A 17108-nucleotide genomic window follows, 5' to 3' on the forward strand; every position below is an offset into this window, starting at 1 on the left:
ACCCGCTTGCTTGACCTGGGGAACCCACCAACTCCCACTCTCTGACGCCCTTCAGTTCTGTTTCTGCTCAGACCCATGCAGCCCTCTCCAGGTCATGCCCACCTGCACTTCCCGGCCCCTTCCCCAGAGCCCTGACCACTCGTGCAGCTTTGCCTGTGAACTGACTCCTTGTGGGATCTGTGTGGGTTGGAACTTGTTGTTGGATGGATATTCTTTGCTGTTACAAGGTTGCCTGCTCACCTCCCATGATCTAGCTACTGCATGGCTCTCCCAGGTCCCCCTGCCCACCAGCACACCTTGTTACTTCCTCACATCAGTGTCACACTCTCTGCTGGCCCCATGTCTGGAGTTGTGTCCCCAAGGCATGTTTTCACATCCTAAGCCCAGCTGCTGTGAATCTGGGGACCAGTGCCTCTGCAGATGCGATTGACTTGAGATGGGACTAGGGTCTCCCAGATCCCATGACTGGGGCCCTTGTAAGAAGAAGGAAAATTGAGCACAGATCTGCACAGGGGAATCGCTACATGAGACAGATTGAGGTGCTGCACCTCCAAGACAAGAACACCAGAAGTTGCCTGCAACAACCAAAAGCCAGGGGTAGCATGAACCCCTCTCCTCTGGAGACTTCAGAAGGACATTTGACCCTGCATCTGAACTGCTGGCCTCCAGAACTGTGAGTGATGAATTTCTGTTGCTGTGAGCTACCAGTTTTGGGTATTCTGTTACAGTGTTAGCAAGCTAACATGCCACCAAACTAACCCGACCTTAATGTGCACTCTGGGCAGTGCCTCTGTCCTCTTCTGTCCACATCAGGACAGTAATGTCCAGCACACAACTTGTCCCTTGTTGTCTGGGCCCCTCAGCTTTCTCCAGTCCCCATCCTCCAGCTCACTGCACACAGGGCTGGCAACCTCCTTGTCAGGGTGGGGCTTGGTGATTTGGCAAGCCATCATCCTTAATTGAGAAAATGCAGTCTCTGCATGCAGATGTGTGTGCACAAGGTTCTGATGAACACAGGAGAGAAGATGAGTTGGAGGTCTGAAGGCAGCCACAGAGGTGTGTCAGGACCGTGGGGTGGGTGGAGGGAACAGCACCCCTTCCCATCTGCAAAGGCCAGCTTGCTTTTCCTCCATGTACCTTGTTATTTCTTGCTGGCACCTTTTACAGTTCCTCTCACTCTAAAGAACAAAATGCGTATCTCAAGATCCAGCAATATGAGAATGTTCTATGGAACCACTTTGCACCATGACGACTAAGAAATCAATGATTCCTGGCATCCAGTCTGCTTCCTGAATTTGAATTCCCAACTGAATTGCTCTTCTCTATAGGTAGTTTATTTAAATTGGGTTTTTCAGCTTATTCAGGCTCATCCTTGTCATCACCTTGTCATCATCCTTGCCACCTCTAGGTCTCTGCAAACAGGATGCATGTGCAGAAAGCCGGGATCTGCCTTTGGGATCCCACCTGTAGAGATGATCTCTTCACCCCCACAGACTGTGGCCCACCAAAATCTGCTGGTTCTTTAGGGTGCCATTAGTTGCTGACCTGTTACGAGCAGTCGGCTTCATGTGGCATCCAAGGTCGAGGTTTCTCTCCCAGAAGACAGCCTTCATTCTCCCTGGCAGCCTGCCAGCAAGTGTGGCCCCCCAGGTCATGCCCACCTGCCTCTCCTCCCTCAGCCCAAGACTCGGCCACCTCTTTCTGGGTCACTTCATTCTTTTGTCTTTACATTATCATCTGCCCGGAGCCTGTAGCTGTCCTCCACCCTGGGGTGAGGACAGTAGCATGCCCAGATGCTGCCACAGGAGTCTTTGTTCTCAAATGCCCTTTGTGTTGTCAGGTCCTGGTTGCGAAGGGAATGCACGTGGGGCCCCAGTGAGCCCTGGTGCTGTTCTCCAGGGTGCTCCATTCCCCACGCTCAGAGGGTGTGGCCTTGGCCTGCCCTTCACCTCACAGCCATGCCACCCTCCGAGCCTCAGGGAAGCCCCAGGTGCCACCTTTGCTGTTTGGATGGACCCATTACTTTACACTTGGATTTACAATAAATGCCCCCATGGTGTTTACTTTATCATTTAAAAAGTAATTTTCCCAAGAAAGCAGGTCCCCCTGAAAGGCCTGGTACCTCACATTGTCCGCTCACTGGTGCCCACAGGAGCTGGGTTCCAGTTACAACTGACACATGTCTGACTTGATTTTTCCTCGACATTTACTTTTACCTGGACAGTCAGGCCAAAATTAAGGAGAAAAGAAGACTTTGGACATAAAAAAACCAATGCCTCTAGTTTTAATTTCTGGAAGGCACGGGCTTTTTCTGTAATTATACAGCATGGATTTGCTGCTTGAAGCTGGTGTTCTCCAGGTTGGGATGCTGGTCTCCATGGCAGAGGATACACCACAGCTGGAGGGGGCTTCCTCTGCATTTGTTCTTAAACCAAGATGTGGGAAGAGTGGGAGGAAAAATCCTCCTGTGATTATCTGCTCCAGAGAAGGCAGCCTTGACAGGCTCCAGGGTCCCTCCCTACCCATGCGGCTGCTTGAGACAGGATGTCACACTGGGTCATGACTGCCTCAGGAATGACAGCCACAGCACTGACCTGCTACCTGGATCACTGATATTACACTGTGGACGTGTGGAGGTTCTCACTTCTTCAGAGAAGAAGATTGGGAAGGAAAGGGGTTGGTCTGAGGAGCAGGAATAAGATTGGGGAGGAAAGGGGTTGGTCCAAGGATGAGGAGTATGGAATTCTTATTTATTTTTCAGATGTTTGAGGAAGGATGAGTCATAGGTGCCACTCTGGATCTAAGTGCCTCCCAAATGGCCAGTTTGTCCTTCCTAGGTGTCCTCTCCCATTAGAGGCAATACTGCATTAGAAACCTGCCTTTCAAGTTTCCACAACTGAAATATTTCTAAGAAGGTCAAATCAACAATTTCTTCTCCATTATGTAAGGAAAAAAAAGAAAAGCAAATGGAAAAATACAGAAAGCCTCAATTTAAATTATTTAGAAGTTTCCTGTAGCAAAAAGTCACTGGATTTCAAGGTGCAGAAAGTGTGCATCTCCCAGGACCACATGGTCTGCAGGCAGGGCTGCTGCTCCTGTGCGAACTGCGCCTGGCTTCTTCTCAGTTTCTCTACGTAGTGGAGCATGGTGGTAATCTCCGTGCAGTGATCACCAGACAGCGCTCTGTGTGGAGGAACACTGCAGGAAGGAGGGAGGGCGCACCCTTACGAAATTTCATAGATGATCCTGACCATGCCCTGCTGTGGTCAGCTCAGCAGGAAGGGAGGCAGCCTGGGAGTGAGGCAGGGAAGGTGTGAGATTCCCTATCACAGAGAAGCCCAGGGGCATGGTGGGGTGTCTTTCTTATGACCAGCTCTGGTCATCAGAAGGGGCAGGTGGGAAATGTGGTCCAAAGCAGCATGGCACACCCAGGACTGTCTGGTCAACTGCAGGCTTCACCCACCTTGGTGGACAGCACTCAGGGCCAGCATAGTACAATGTATGTGCTCAGGAAATTCAAATCCACATCAAGGATGTGGGGAAGGCTTCATCTCACATTACTTGTGGGCTGCAAATTGGTGCGATCACCCTGGAAAGCAGTAGGGAGATTCCTCAGAAAACTTGGAATGGAGTCACCATTTGACTCAGCTACCCCACTCCTAGTTACACCCAAAGGATTTAAAATCAGCATAATACAGTGATGCAGCCACATCAATGTTCACAGAAGCTCAATTCACAATAGTTAAACTATGGAACCAAAATGGGTGTCCTTCAACAGATCAGTGGATAAAGAAAATGTGGTACATATACACAGTGGAATATTACTCAGCCATAAAGAAGAATGAAATGATATCATTTGCTGGCAAATGGATGGAACTGGAGACTATCATACTAAATGAAATAAGCCAGCCCACAAAACCAATATCTGAATGTTCTGTATGATATGTGGATGCTAACCCACAATAAGGGAAGGTGGGGAGGGAAGAATAGAAGTCCATTGGATTAGACAAAGGGAAATGAAGGGAAGGGAGGGCGATGGAAATAGGAAGGCAGTGAAATGAATTGGACAAAACTTTCCTGTGTTCATTATGAATATACAACCAGTGAAACTCATCCTGACAACCATAAGAAATGGGATCCTAATTAGAATAAGTCATGCTCCATGAATGTATAATATGTCAAAATGCACTCTGCTGTCATGTGTATCTGAAAAGAACAAACATCACAAAAACATGTTGACGTGTTTGTTGGTACCAATGCTGGTACCTGACTGTTATAACTGCCGTATGGGAAACCTTACTGCAAATGGTGTCCCCCTTATCACTTTTCTAGATTTTTGAATTTCTTTGGTATTCTCGCTCATCTGTGCAAGGTGTTTAGAGTCATTTTGTCACAGCCCCTAACAATTCTACTGGGATTTCTTGGACAGCATTCACCTACAGATTAATTTGGTAGGAACTGACATACTCATGACAGGCTTCCTTCAATTCAAGTCTTATTTCATGTTTCTCAGGGTGTGTGACCATTTTCCCACAATTCTCATTAAATTTAATTCCAAGTATTCACATTTCATATTGCTCTTTGAATAGGATCAATCTTTCCATTTTGCTCTCTTAGATTGGTACCAGCAGATTTAAATGAATACAGTTGATTTGTAGGTGTGATTTCTTATGTAACCAGTTTACCGTGAAGCTTTCAGGTGAGTCTCTTGAGTTTTCTTCAAGGGCTTTTCTACTGTCCACAGATAATGAAAAGGGCACACAAACTCCCCATTTTCAGGGCTCTGCTCTTCTTTTGGTCTGCTTCTCCCATCTCATTGCTCTTTATCTAGCACCCTGATTCACATGAGTCTTACACCTGGTCCAGACAGACAGTTGGGGCCCTCAGTCCCATGTTTTCTAAGCCTTTATTTCAGTCCTAACCTCTCATCTTCCACAGATCCACATTTCCAAGAATTCTAAGCAGACAGCACGCAGCTTCTCAGATCCAACGCATTTGGTGCAGATTTGCTAGCTGAATCCTCTTCTCTACACCTGCGGGGGATGTCAGTTTCCTCTCCCAGGATAGGAATTCTGTTATTACCCTCAACACCTCAAGTCCTCCTCCTCTGTTAGGGCTCACAGCCTGCAGGGCCCTCAGATTTCCTGCTTCCTCCACCCTCTCAGCCTTGACAGCTAGTGTGCACTTGCCTACAGTCCAGGCTGTCTGTCCCTGAAACACCACCTCCCCTGCTATTTTCCTGCCCTAGAGCCACAGGAGGGCCTGACTGCCTACTTTTCAATCCCAGACTACCCTTCCTCCAGGCCTTCATACTCTGTCCAACAGGCAAACAATTCCTGCCATCCAGGGCTGTCTGAGGATCCAACAGAGTGACCTGCTGGAAAATTCCTTCCACAAAAGTTCCTTAAGGAACCTGAGTTCACCCAGGCCCATCAGGTCCCTCCCTCCCTCCACCTTCCCTACTGGCCACCGGCCTCCACCAGTGCCAGGAATTTCTTTCCCTTTCTTTATATAAAATATGACTCCTATTTCCCAAGGCAATTTCCGCCTTGAGGCATTGTAAGTTATTCTAGGTAACAAGAATTCTCCTAGATCCCAGCTCACTGTGAGCAAGATGAGCAGGGCAGGGGCAGTGTCCACACCCTCAGCAGCTCATGCCAAGACCCTGACAGATGACGCCACCTGGCAGGGAGCCTGGGCACATGGATCCTGTCTGCACATGTGTGCCTGCAGCAAGGCTCCTCTTAGGATGAGGCACCACACCTATGATGAGGTCAGCAACAGTGAGCATCGCCCATGATGGAATGGTCATAGGAACGTCCTGCACACCTGCCACCCATGCCCACCCCTCCTGCCATGACACCAGGGAACCTCCCTGTGGGGAGAAGACTGAGGCCTGGGTGCTGGGCTACCTGAGCCAAGACCTGCAGGGCTGAAACAGGATGCCTGATTCCCCAAGGGCCCATCCCCGGCCACCAGAGGGCATATGGCCATGCAGGAGGGACATGCTGGACAGAGGGAGCACCCTGGCCCAGGCAGATGCAATGGAGGCCCAGGTCCCACTTGCTCCAGACCCGACTGTGTGGCCTTGACTTCCAAGCATTTCCACTTCCTGTTTTGGAACAGTGCCCTGATGCAGGTGAGGATTCAGGGAGAAGCCACATGTGGGAGCCACCTGCCATCTGTGTCCTCAGATTGCTCCTTGTGCACCGCTTTGTTCTCTGGGCCGTTTCTAGCCTGGCAGCTCCTGAGTGGGTCGTATACCCCATGTGCCTGCTTCCTCCTGACCCTGAAGTGCTACCAGTCACCTGCTAGGGGCACCTCCTGCCCATTCCACATTGGCTTCTCTCAGGAATAAATGATAAATGTGAACATGCTGTGTTTCCACTTTTCCATGGCACAGCTTGTTTCCATGACAATCAGCAAAGGAACTACTGGGCACGTGGATGGGCCAGGCGAGCCTGCCAGTGTGTAAGGGACCATGGTCACTCTTCCCCCTCACACAGGAGGATGGGGCTGCTCCAAGAGGCACACCTTGCAGAAGAGATGGCTCCGGACCCCTGGCTCCTGGTCTGTCCATCGGTGTCCTACTCTGTTTGGTGCCCTAACTCCAGGGGCAATGCTGTGGACTGTGGAACTGATTTGCAAGAGAACATGGTCAGCATTCACACGGCTGTGCAGGGGCTTCTCCATCAATCCTGCTAGGGCATGAGCTTCTTAAATACGAGGGGAAGGACCATATCCTCAAGGATTGTAAAAATGTAGTAATCATTACTGTATTACATGATGTGTCCATTAAAAACTTTACCCTCAATTTTTTTTTATGACTGAAGAAAGATACACCAGAAGTCCATCAATTCTCTCAAATCTTATTTCTTTTTTTATTGTAACCAAATGGGATACATGTTGTTTCTATTTCTACATGGAGTAACAGCATACCATTTGCATAATCATATATTTACATAGGGTAATGATGTTTGATTCATTCCATTATTTTTTCTTCCCCTCCACCCCTCTCACCCCCCTTTTCCCTCTATATAGACCCTCCATTCTTGTCCCCCTCCCACCCTCCATTATGTGTCATCAACTACTTATCAGTGAAATCATTCTTCTTTTGGATTTTTGAGATTTTCTTATCTCACTTAGCATGATAGTCTCCAATTTCATCCATTTGCCTGCAAATGCCATAATTTTATCATTCTTTGTAGCTGAGTAATACTCCATTGTATATATATACCACAGTTTCTTTATCGATTCTTCAATTGAAGGACATCTAGGTTGGTTCCATAGTCTGGCTATTGTGAATTGAGCAGCTATGAACATTGATGTGGCGGTATCACTGTAGTATGATGATTTTAAGTCCTTTGGGTATAGGCCAAGGAGTGGGATAGCTGGGTCAAATGGTGGTTCCATTCCAAGTTTTCTAAGGAGTCTCCACACTGATTTCCAGAGTGGCTGCACTAATTTGTAGCCCCACCAGCAATATATGAGTGTACCTTTCTCCCCACATCCTCGCCAACACCTGTTGTTGTTTGTATTCTTGATAACCGTCATTCTAATTGGGGTGAGATGGAATCTTAGGGTGGTTTTGATTTGCATTTCTCTTATTACTAAAGATAGTGAACATTTTTTCATATGTTTGTTGATTGCTTGTATATCTTCTTCTGTAAAGTGTCTGTTCATATCCTTCGCCCAATTGTTGATTGGGTTATTTGTAGTCTTGGTGTAGTTTTTTGAGTTCTTTATATATTCTGGAAATTACTGCTGTATCTGAAGTGTGAGTGGCAAAAATATTCTCCCACTCTGTAGGCTCTCTCTTCACATTGCTGATAGTTTCCTTTGCTGAGAGAAAGCTTTTTAGTTTGAATCTATCCCAGTTGTTGATTCTTGCTTTTATTTCTTGTGCTATGGGAGTCCTGTTAAGGAAGTCTGATCCTAAGCCAACAAGTTGAAGATTTGGACCTCCTTTTTCTTCTATAAGATGCAGGGTCTCTGGTCTGATTTCAAGGTCCTTGAGCCATTGTAAGTTGATTTTTGTGCATAGTGAGAAATAAGGGTTTAATTTCATTCTGTTGCATATGGATTTCCAGTTTTCTCAGCACCATTTGTTGAAGAGGCTACCTTTTCTCCATTGCATATTTTTGACCCATTTGTCTAGTACGAGAAAATTGTATTTATTTGTGTTTGTGTCTGTGTTCTCTATTCTATACCATCGATCTTCCTGTCTATTTTGGTGACAATACCATGCTGTTTTTGTTATTATTGCTTTGTTGTATCGTTGAAGTTCTGGTATTGCAATACCCCCTGTTTCATTCTTCCTGCTAAGGATTGCTTTAGCTACTCTGGGTTTCTTATTCCTCCAGATGAATTTCATGATTGCTTGATCTATTTCTGTGAGGTATGTCATTGGGATTTTAATTGGAATTGCATTGAATCTGTATAGCACTTTAGGTAGTATGGCCATTTTGACAATATTAATTCTGCCTATCCAAGAACATGGGAGATCTTTCCATCTTCTAAAGTCTTCCTCAATTTCTTTCTTCAATGTTTTGTAGTTTTCATTGTAGAGATCTTTTACCTCTTTGGTTAGATTGATTCCCAAGTATTTTATTTTATTTTTTGAGGCTATTGCAAATGGGGTTGTTTTCTTCATTTCCCTTTCAGCGGTTTCGTCACCTGCATATAAAAATGCTTTAGATTTATGTGTGTTGATTTTATAGCCTGCTACTTTGCTGAATTCATTGATAAGGTCTAGAAGTTTTCTGGAGAACGTTTTTGGATCCTCTAAATACAGAATCATGTCATCCGCAAATAGTGACAGCTTAAGTTCCTCTTTTCCTATTCATATCCCTTTAATTTCTTTGGTCTGCCTAATTGCTCTGGCTAGAGTTTCAAGGACAATGTTGAATAGAAGTGGAGAAAGAGGACATCCCTGTCTTGTTCCAGTTTTTAAAGGGAATGGTTTCAGTTTTTCTCCATTAAGAATGATGTTGGCCATGGGCTTAGCATAAATAGCCTTTACAATGTTCAAGTATGTTCCTACTATCCCTATTTTTTCTAGTGATTTGAGCATAAAGGGGTGTTGTATTTTGTTGAACACTTTTTCTGCATCAAATGAAATAACCATATGATTCTTAAGTCTATTGACATGATGGATTATGTTTATTGATTTACAAATGTTGAACCATCCTTGCATTCCAGGGATGAATCCCACTTGATCGTGGTGCATGATTTTCTTAATATGTTTTTGGATACAGTTTGCCAATATTTTGTTAAGGATATTTGCATCTATATTCATCAAGGATATTGGTCTAAAATTTTCTTTCCTTGATGTATCTTTTCCTGGTTTGGGTATGAGGGTGATATTAACTTCATAGAATGAGTTCTGTAGGGTACCCTCCTTTTCTATTTCCTGGAATACTTTGAGAAGTATTGGAATGAGTTCTTCTTTGAAGGGTTTGTAGAACTCGGCTGAGAATCCATCTGGTCCTGGGCTTTTCTTGGATGGTAGATTTTTAATGACTTCTTCTGTTTCATTGCTTGATATTGATCTGTTTAAATTGCGTATGTCCTCCTGGTTCAGTTTGGGAGGAACATGTGTCTCTAGAAATTTGTCAATGTCGTCAGTAGTTTCTATTTTGTTGGAATACAGATTTTCAAAGTAGCTTCTCATTATGTTCTGTATCTCAGTGGTATCTACTGTGGTATTTCCTTTTGCATCACGTATTTTAGTAATTTGAGTTTTCTCTCTCCTTCTCTGTTAGTGTGGCTAAGGGTTTGTCTATTTTGTTTACTTTCTCAAAGAACCAACTTTTAGTTTTGTCAATTTTTTGAATTGTTTCTTTTGTTTCAATTTCATTGATTTCAGCTCTGATTTTAATGATTTCCTGTCTTCTACTACTTTTGCTGTTATTCTGTTCTTCTTTTTCTAGGTCTTTGTGCTGTACTATTAGGTCATTTAGTTGTTGACTTTTCATTCTTTTCTGGAATGTGCTCCATGCAATAAATTTTCCTCTTAGCACCGCTTTCATAGTGTCCCAGAGATTTTGATATGTTGTATCATCATTCTCATTGACCTCTAAGAATTTTTTGATCTCCTCCCTGATGTTTTCTGTTATCCATGTTTCATTCAATAGCATATTATTTAGTCTACAGGTGTTGCAGTAATTTCTCATTTTTATTTTGTCATTGATTTCTATTCTCAGTCCATTATGATCTGATAGAACACAAGGCAGTATCTCTATTTTTTTGCATTTCCTAAGGGCTGCTTTGTGGCATAACATATGGTCTATTTTGGAGAAGGTTCCATGTGCTGCTGAGAAGAAAGTGTATCCACTCGTTGATGGATGGAATATTCTATATATGTCTATTAAGTCTAGGTTATTGTGTTATTGAGTTCTATGGCTTTTTTGGTTGGATTTTGTTTGGAAGATCTATCTAGTTTTGATAACGGTGTATTAAAGTCACCCAGAATTATTGTGTTGTGGTCTATGTGATTCCTGAAATTGAGAAGGATTTGTTTGATATATAGGGATGCACCATTGTTTGGAGCATAAATATTTACTATCGTTATGTCTTTCTGATTTATGGTTCCCTTAAGCAGTATGAAATGTCCTTCTTTATCCCTTCTGACTAACTTTGGCTTGAAGTCCACTTTATCTGATATAAGGATGGAAACTCCCGCTTTTTTACTGATTCCATGTGTGTGGTAGGTTTTTTCCCATCCTTTCACCTTTAGTCTGTGGATGTCTTTTTCTATGAGATGAGTCTCTTGACAGCAGCATATTATTGGGTCTTTCTTTTTAATCCATTCTGCCAGTCTATGTCTTTTGATTAATGAGTTTAGGCCATTAACGTTCAGGGTTATTACTGAGAAATGATTTGTTTTCCCAGTCATTTGGGCTTATTTTTGGTTATTAATTTGGCTTGGTTTCTCCTTTGAGTGGTTTTTCTCTAAGGTAGTTCCTCCCTTTGCTGATCTACATTGTTGTTTTTCTTTTCTCCTCATGGAATATTTTGTTGAGAACATTCTGTAGTGCAGGCTTTCTATTTGTAAATTCTTTTAACTTTCATTTACCATGGAAGGATTTTATTTCATCTTCAAATCTGAAGGTTAGTTTTGCTGGGTATAGGATTCTTGGTTGGTAACCATGTTCTTTCAGAGTTTGAAATATGTTGTTACAGGCCTTTCTAGCTTTTAGAGTCTGGGTTGAGACGTCGGCTGCTATCCATATTGGTCTCCCCCTAAATATAATCTGATGCTTTTCTCTCACAGCCTTCAAAATCCTATCTTTATTTTGAATGTTAGGCATTTTCATTATAATGTGCCTTGGTGTGGATCTGTTGTGATTTTGTGCATTTGGTGTTGTGTAAGCCTCTTGTATTTGATTTTTCCATTTCATTCTTCAGGTTTGAGAAATTTTCTGATATTATTTCATTGAATAGGTTGTTCATTCCTTTGGTTTGTATCTCTGTGCCTTCCTCAATCCCAATAATTCTTAAATTCTCTCTTTTCATGATGTCCCATATTTCTTGGAGATTCGGTTCATGATTTCTTGCGATTTTCTCTGGGTCTCTTTATTTTCAAGATTCAATATTTTGTCTTCATTGTCTGAGGTTCTGTCTTCTAAGTGGTCTAGTCTTTTGGTGATGCTTTCCTTTGAGTTTTTTATTTGGTTTATTGTTTCCTTCATTTGAAGGATTTCTGTTTGTTTGTTTGTTTTTTTTTTTTTTGAGAATCTCTATCTCTTTGTTGAAATGATCTTTTGCTTCCTGCAGGTGCTCTTTCAGCTTATTGGTATTATCATTCATTGCCTGCATTTGCTCTCTTATCTCATCCTTTGCTTCACAAATCATCTTAATCATGTATAATCTGAAGTCCTTTTCTGACATTTCTTCTAACATACTGTCATTGGATTCTATTAATATAGAATCTAGATTTATTTGGGTCATTTTCTTCCCTTGTTTTTTCATGTTGTTCATGTATCTTCCCCTCTAGCAGTGTAGATCTGGGGTATTTTAGATTTCCCCCTATAGGCCTATAGTGGCCTTATAGGTTTCCAAACCCTTTCTTTTAGGAGAGATCAATATTAACAGTGCCCAAATCAGACACTATGCAGTCCTAGACCAAATAGTCCCTATAGGGACAATAACAAAATTGTCATAGTAAACAGAATGAGTTCAAATATTATCTTCAGTAAAACAAACAGGTGTGCAATAATGTCTGCAGTTTCTAATGGAGGACAAAGAGGATGTAGGGGGATGTAGAAGGCTGTTAATGGGATAAGAAAAGAATATACAGAAGTTCTAGATAATAGAAAGGGTGAGAGTGTAATCAAAAGAAATTAGATATTAGCTTGCAAAAAAGGGAGAAAGAGACTCTGAGGGAACAAGTAAACAAAAGGAAAAGAGAGCAAGAAAAGTAAAGAAATAAAAACTTAAATTTTTTAAAAAGGAGAAAAAAGAAAATCTACTGTATAACAGTCATATACTAATGAAACCTCCCAGTGTTCAGTAGCCTGATGCATAAGAGGTACCTGACAACGAGCTTCAAGCCTCCAGCAGGCATCTCAGGATGGTATTTGCCCCACCTAAAGATCAGAGTTACGGCTTCCACGGATATCCAAGATGGCTGCTCTGGCTTCGAAATGTGTTGGCAAATGGGGAGCTGCAGCTCGGGGGTGGTCGTGGTCAGCTGGAGGTCCTAGAGGCTGTTTGCGGTTGGTCCGGCAGGGGTCCTGGAGGTCTGGTGTGTTTGGTGTGGTTGTGGGGTCCTGGATGCCGGGTGCAATCAGTCGGTCTGAGGTCCCAGCGATAGGGCGCAGTCAGTTAGTCTGGGTGTCCTGGTGGCAGGGATCAGTCGATGTGAGGGCCCCAGAGGCAGGGAGTGATCAATCAGGCTGAGGTATCCTGGAAATAGGGCTCAGTTAGTCTGGCCAGGGGTCCAACGGGTCCTGGTTCTTGTCTCAAAATGGCGGCAGTCACGTGTAATCAAACCTGGAGATACTGTAACAGTGAATTTCCAGGCAACAGCAAGCAGCAGGTACTCCACTGTTGGTCGGCGATCAGTTTGCTGACTGTTCTTGGACAATCGGGAGGTGAATCTTGTGCGTTGGGTGATGGATAGGTGTAAGGCAGGTGATGGACAGGCAATAGGCAGGCAAATGGCGGATGACAGACGCCAAGAAATAGATATCTTCTGCTTGAAACTGGAGATACGGAGAGACAAGGCTCAAATCTTATTTCTTGGGTTTTAAGTAAGTAATATTTTTATTATTAAATCATATGTCTAGTATGATCATATTTTCCTAAAAATTGTACTGAAGTGGCCATTATTTTAGCTATAGCCATATAAAGAGGTATCTGGTAATACTCACAAAATCTTTACCAAATGTGCAGCTGGCAGAGGACTCAGCCTGGGTTCCAGACTGCTTGGTAAAAGACAAAGTGCTCAAACAGGATCTGGAGTCATTCTTCAGAGTGTCCTTTCACCTTCCCTCTTTTATCAAGCAACCTAGATCCTGATCCTTTTGTATTAGGCACAAACTCATAATCATGAAGACAAAATCAACTAATATGCTAATATCCAAGGGTCACTGCCTCTAAATTGCATTCATTTCTCACACTGCTTCTAAAGTGATTTAAAGCTGCATGTGTTGGTGCAAAATACTATAATTCCAGTAACTTGGGAGGTTAAGGCAGGAGGATCACAAGTCCAAGGCCAGACTGAGCAATTTAGAGAGATCTTAAGCAACTTAGTGAGATCCGTCTCAAAATAAACAAAAGGACTGGGGATGTAGCTCAGGGGTTAAGCACACTTGAGTTCAATCCCCAGTACCAAAAAATAAAATAGTAAATAAAATAAAAAGGGACTTAGCTATCAGAAGGCCAAATGAAACAGACTGGAAACTCAGAAGGAAATATGTTCCATGTCTATGCCAATTGCTTCCTCCCAGAAAACATGGAGTCGAGGAGGTCTGTCACAGCTGGAGGCTGCACGGCCAACACACAGGTCCTGCAGTGTATGGGACTTCCCACCACAAAAGCCCACCTCCAAGGTGAAAGGCAGCAGGCCCTTTGTGGTCCCTTGTGGCCCCTGAAAAAGTGACCTAGGGTCCTGCCCATCGGCTGGTCAGAGCGAGACTAACGGGAGGAGGGAGAGGGGTGACACTTGCTCCTCCAAGGGAAATGATGGGGCAGGCAATGTTCATTCCTCCTGGGGCCAAGGGAGTGTGGGGCCAGGCTAGGGTGCTGAGCTGCCACACCCAAGGCCACAAGCCATGAGCATGAGCGAGTGGGTGACCCTTGGCAGCCCCGCCTGCCAAGGTTCTGTGCATACCTCATGCTGTTAAGGTGACCCCCTCTCCAACTAGTAAAGCAGGTCCTCTCTCACCACAAAGAACCATGAGGAGAGACATGAGGGAAATGGCTTGTACCATTTATTGTTTTTATTTCCTTTCTGTAAAACAAAGAAATTACCATGATGTGAAATAACTCCATTCCAAATCCTAATGTAGGAAGTGCACCCATTGTAAATAGTTCTGCTAGAGAAAATATCTCCCCCAGACAACAACAAGTATCATTCATTCAGCAATAGATAACCATCTCTCAGATAGCAAGGAGATTAAAGGAACTAAATCTGGTTGAGTGTTTCCACCTTGCCTTCAAGATAGGGAACTATGAAATCCTTCAGTCTGAATTGAGTTGGACAAACACTGTTATGCTTCTGCTGACATCAGGTATCCACAAGAACAGCCTGAAAGATCTTATTCAATAACTCTGGTCCTGCCACAGTCTTGCAGTGGGTGATGCTTTACAAGATTGAGCTTCATATTTTTGTTCATTTGTGTAAATTACCTAGCAATGAAGTTTATGTACATCTTTGTGAGTCTGTCTACTCACTAAAGGAAATAATGGACATTTTATTATTTTTCTTTGGGGTTTGTTGACATCTTTGATCTACATAATGTTTAGAAGAATCAAGAGAAATCTGAAACTCCTAATTTTGTGTAGAAGAAAAGAAATCTGAAGAAACCTTGGTCTTTTCCATATACTCCATATTCCTAAGCCAAGGCAAGAATTTCCTAGTCTCACACAGTGCCCAAAATGGCTATCGGGGAGACAGACCTGAGCATAGGGTGCAGGGGTTTTCACACTAAGTAAATCATGTCAGCACATGAATCCTAAGTGGCCATTGCTATGATTCATAACTACAAACCAGCATCATGAGATCTAGAATCATAAGCAGAAGGGGAAGTGTGTCAAAATGACCATGGTTGGTACAAGTTAAAGAATGGTCACTAACATCTAGGCACTCATTCTCTGACAGGTACATTGTCCAAGAAAAATAGGAACCAAAAGAGAGCAATGTTGCATCATATAAGAATTACCATTTTGTGTTGCCAAACATGCTGTGCTAAGTGACTGTTGAAGGGTGCAGAGGCAGGGTGTTCCCACAGGAGAAGCATTTCCTACATGACATGGAGTCTCAGGGAAAATGGAGTGTTTGGTCATCACCCATGTAGCCTGGCCCATAACAAAAACCAGGAATACTGCTGAATCTATTCACTTTGCAGAAACCAGGGAATATGGGCTATTTTCTCAAGAGCACACAGGGTTGCATTCCAGACTTCCTCCCAGCATGGCCTGGGTTGCTGAGACCTCGGGCATCCCTGGTCCAAGCATGTGTCTCTCATCAGGAAGAGCGGGCTTCCAAGTCAGCAGGAGCTTAGGAGCTGGACTCTGCTGAGAGTGAACTCATGTACCAGGGACACTGTTCTTAGATTCTCTCCAGATCCTTTCTCAAAATACTTTAGTGTCACACACCTTTGTGGATTTTAAGAGAACAAAATAAAGCTGGCATAGGACCAAATGAGATGATGCCTGATCAGGGAAACACAAGGCACTGTCATTACTAAGTAAGCTTCCTGGCACAACATAGTGTCTGCCCTAGGCCATAAAATGAATGTATAATTTTCCAAGAAGCACTAAATCATAGTTGATCATTTCATGAGGCTGCATATGTTATGACTTAAGAGAAATGAGAAAAAGCTCTCCATCTGGGCAAAGACAGACTCAGTTGTCCTTTTCTTAAGAAATGATTTTACAGGCCTCCAAATAGAAAAAGAACTTTAGACATAACATACATGCACTCTCTCTCACACACACACATGCACGCACACACGGACTCTCTCTCATACACACACACACAAACTCTCACTGTGCTTCATTTCATTTAAGTGACATGTCACACTTGAAACTCTGATCTTGGAGAAATTTAAAGTCTATGTAGTATAAACAATATATGCCCAACTCAACATTTTGCTTCTTTTTTTTATTGTAAACAATGGGATACATGTTGTTTCTCTGTTTTACATGGAGTAAAGGTATACCATTTGTGTAATCATAAATTTACAAAGGGTAATGTTGTTTGATTTATTCTGTTATTTTTTCCTTCCCCCCACTCCTCCAACCACTCTTTTCCCTCTATACAGTCCTTCCTTCCTCCATTATTGCCACCCTCCTTAAACCTAACCCTAAACCTAACCATAACCCTAACGCTAACCCCTCCCACCCCCCATTATATGTCATCATCCACTTATCAGTGAGATCGTTTGTCCTTGGATATTTTGAGACTTACTTGTCTCACTTGGCATGATATTCTCCAATTTCATGAATTTCTCTGCAAATGCCATAATTTTATCATTCTTTTTGGCAGAGTAATATTCCATTGTATATATATGCCACAGATTCTTTATCCATTCATCAACTGAAGGGCATCTAGGTTTGTTCCACAATCTGGCTATGGTGAATTGAGCAGCAATGAACATTGATGTGGCTGTATCTCTGTAGTATGCTGATTTTAAGTCCTTTGGGTATAGGCCAAGGAGTGGGATAGCTGGGTCAAATGGTGGTTCCATTCTGAGTTTTCTGAGGAATCTCGATACTGCTTTCCAGAGTGGCTGCACTAATTTGCAACCCCACCAGCAATGCATGAGTGTACCTTTTTCCCAACATCCTCGCCAACACCTATTGTTGCTTGTGTTCTTGATAATCGCCATTCTAATTGGGGTGAGATGGAATCTTAGGATAGTTTTGATTTGCATTTC

Source organism: Sciurus carolinensis, unplaced genomic scaffold (assembly GCF_902686445.1).
Source record: "Sciurus carolinensis unplaced genomic scaffold, mSciCar1.2, whole genome shotgun sequence".
NCBI lineage: Eukaryota > Metazoa > Chordata > Mammalia > Rodentia > Sciuridae > Sciurus > Sciurus carolinensis.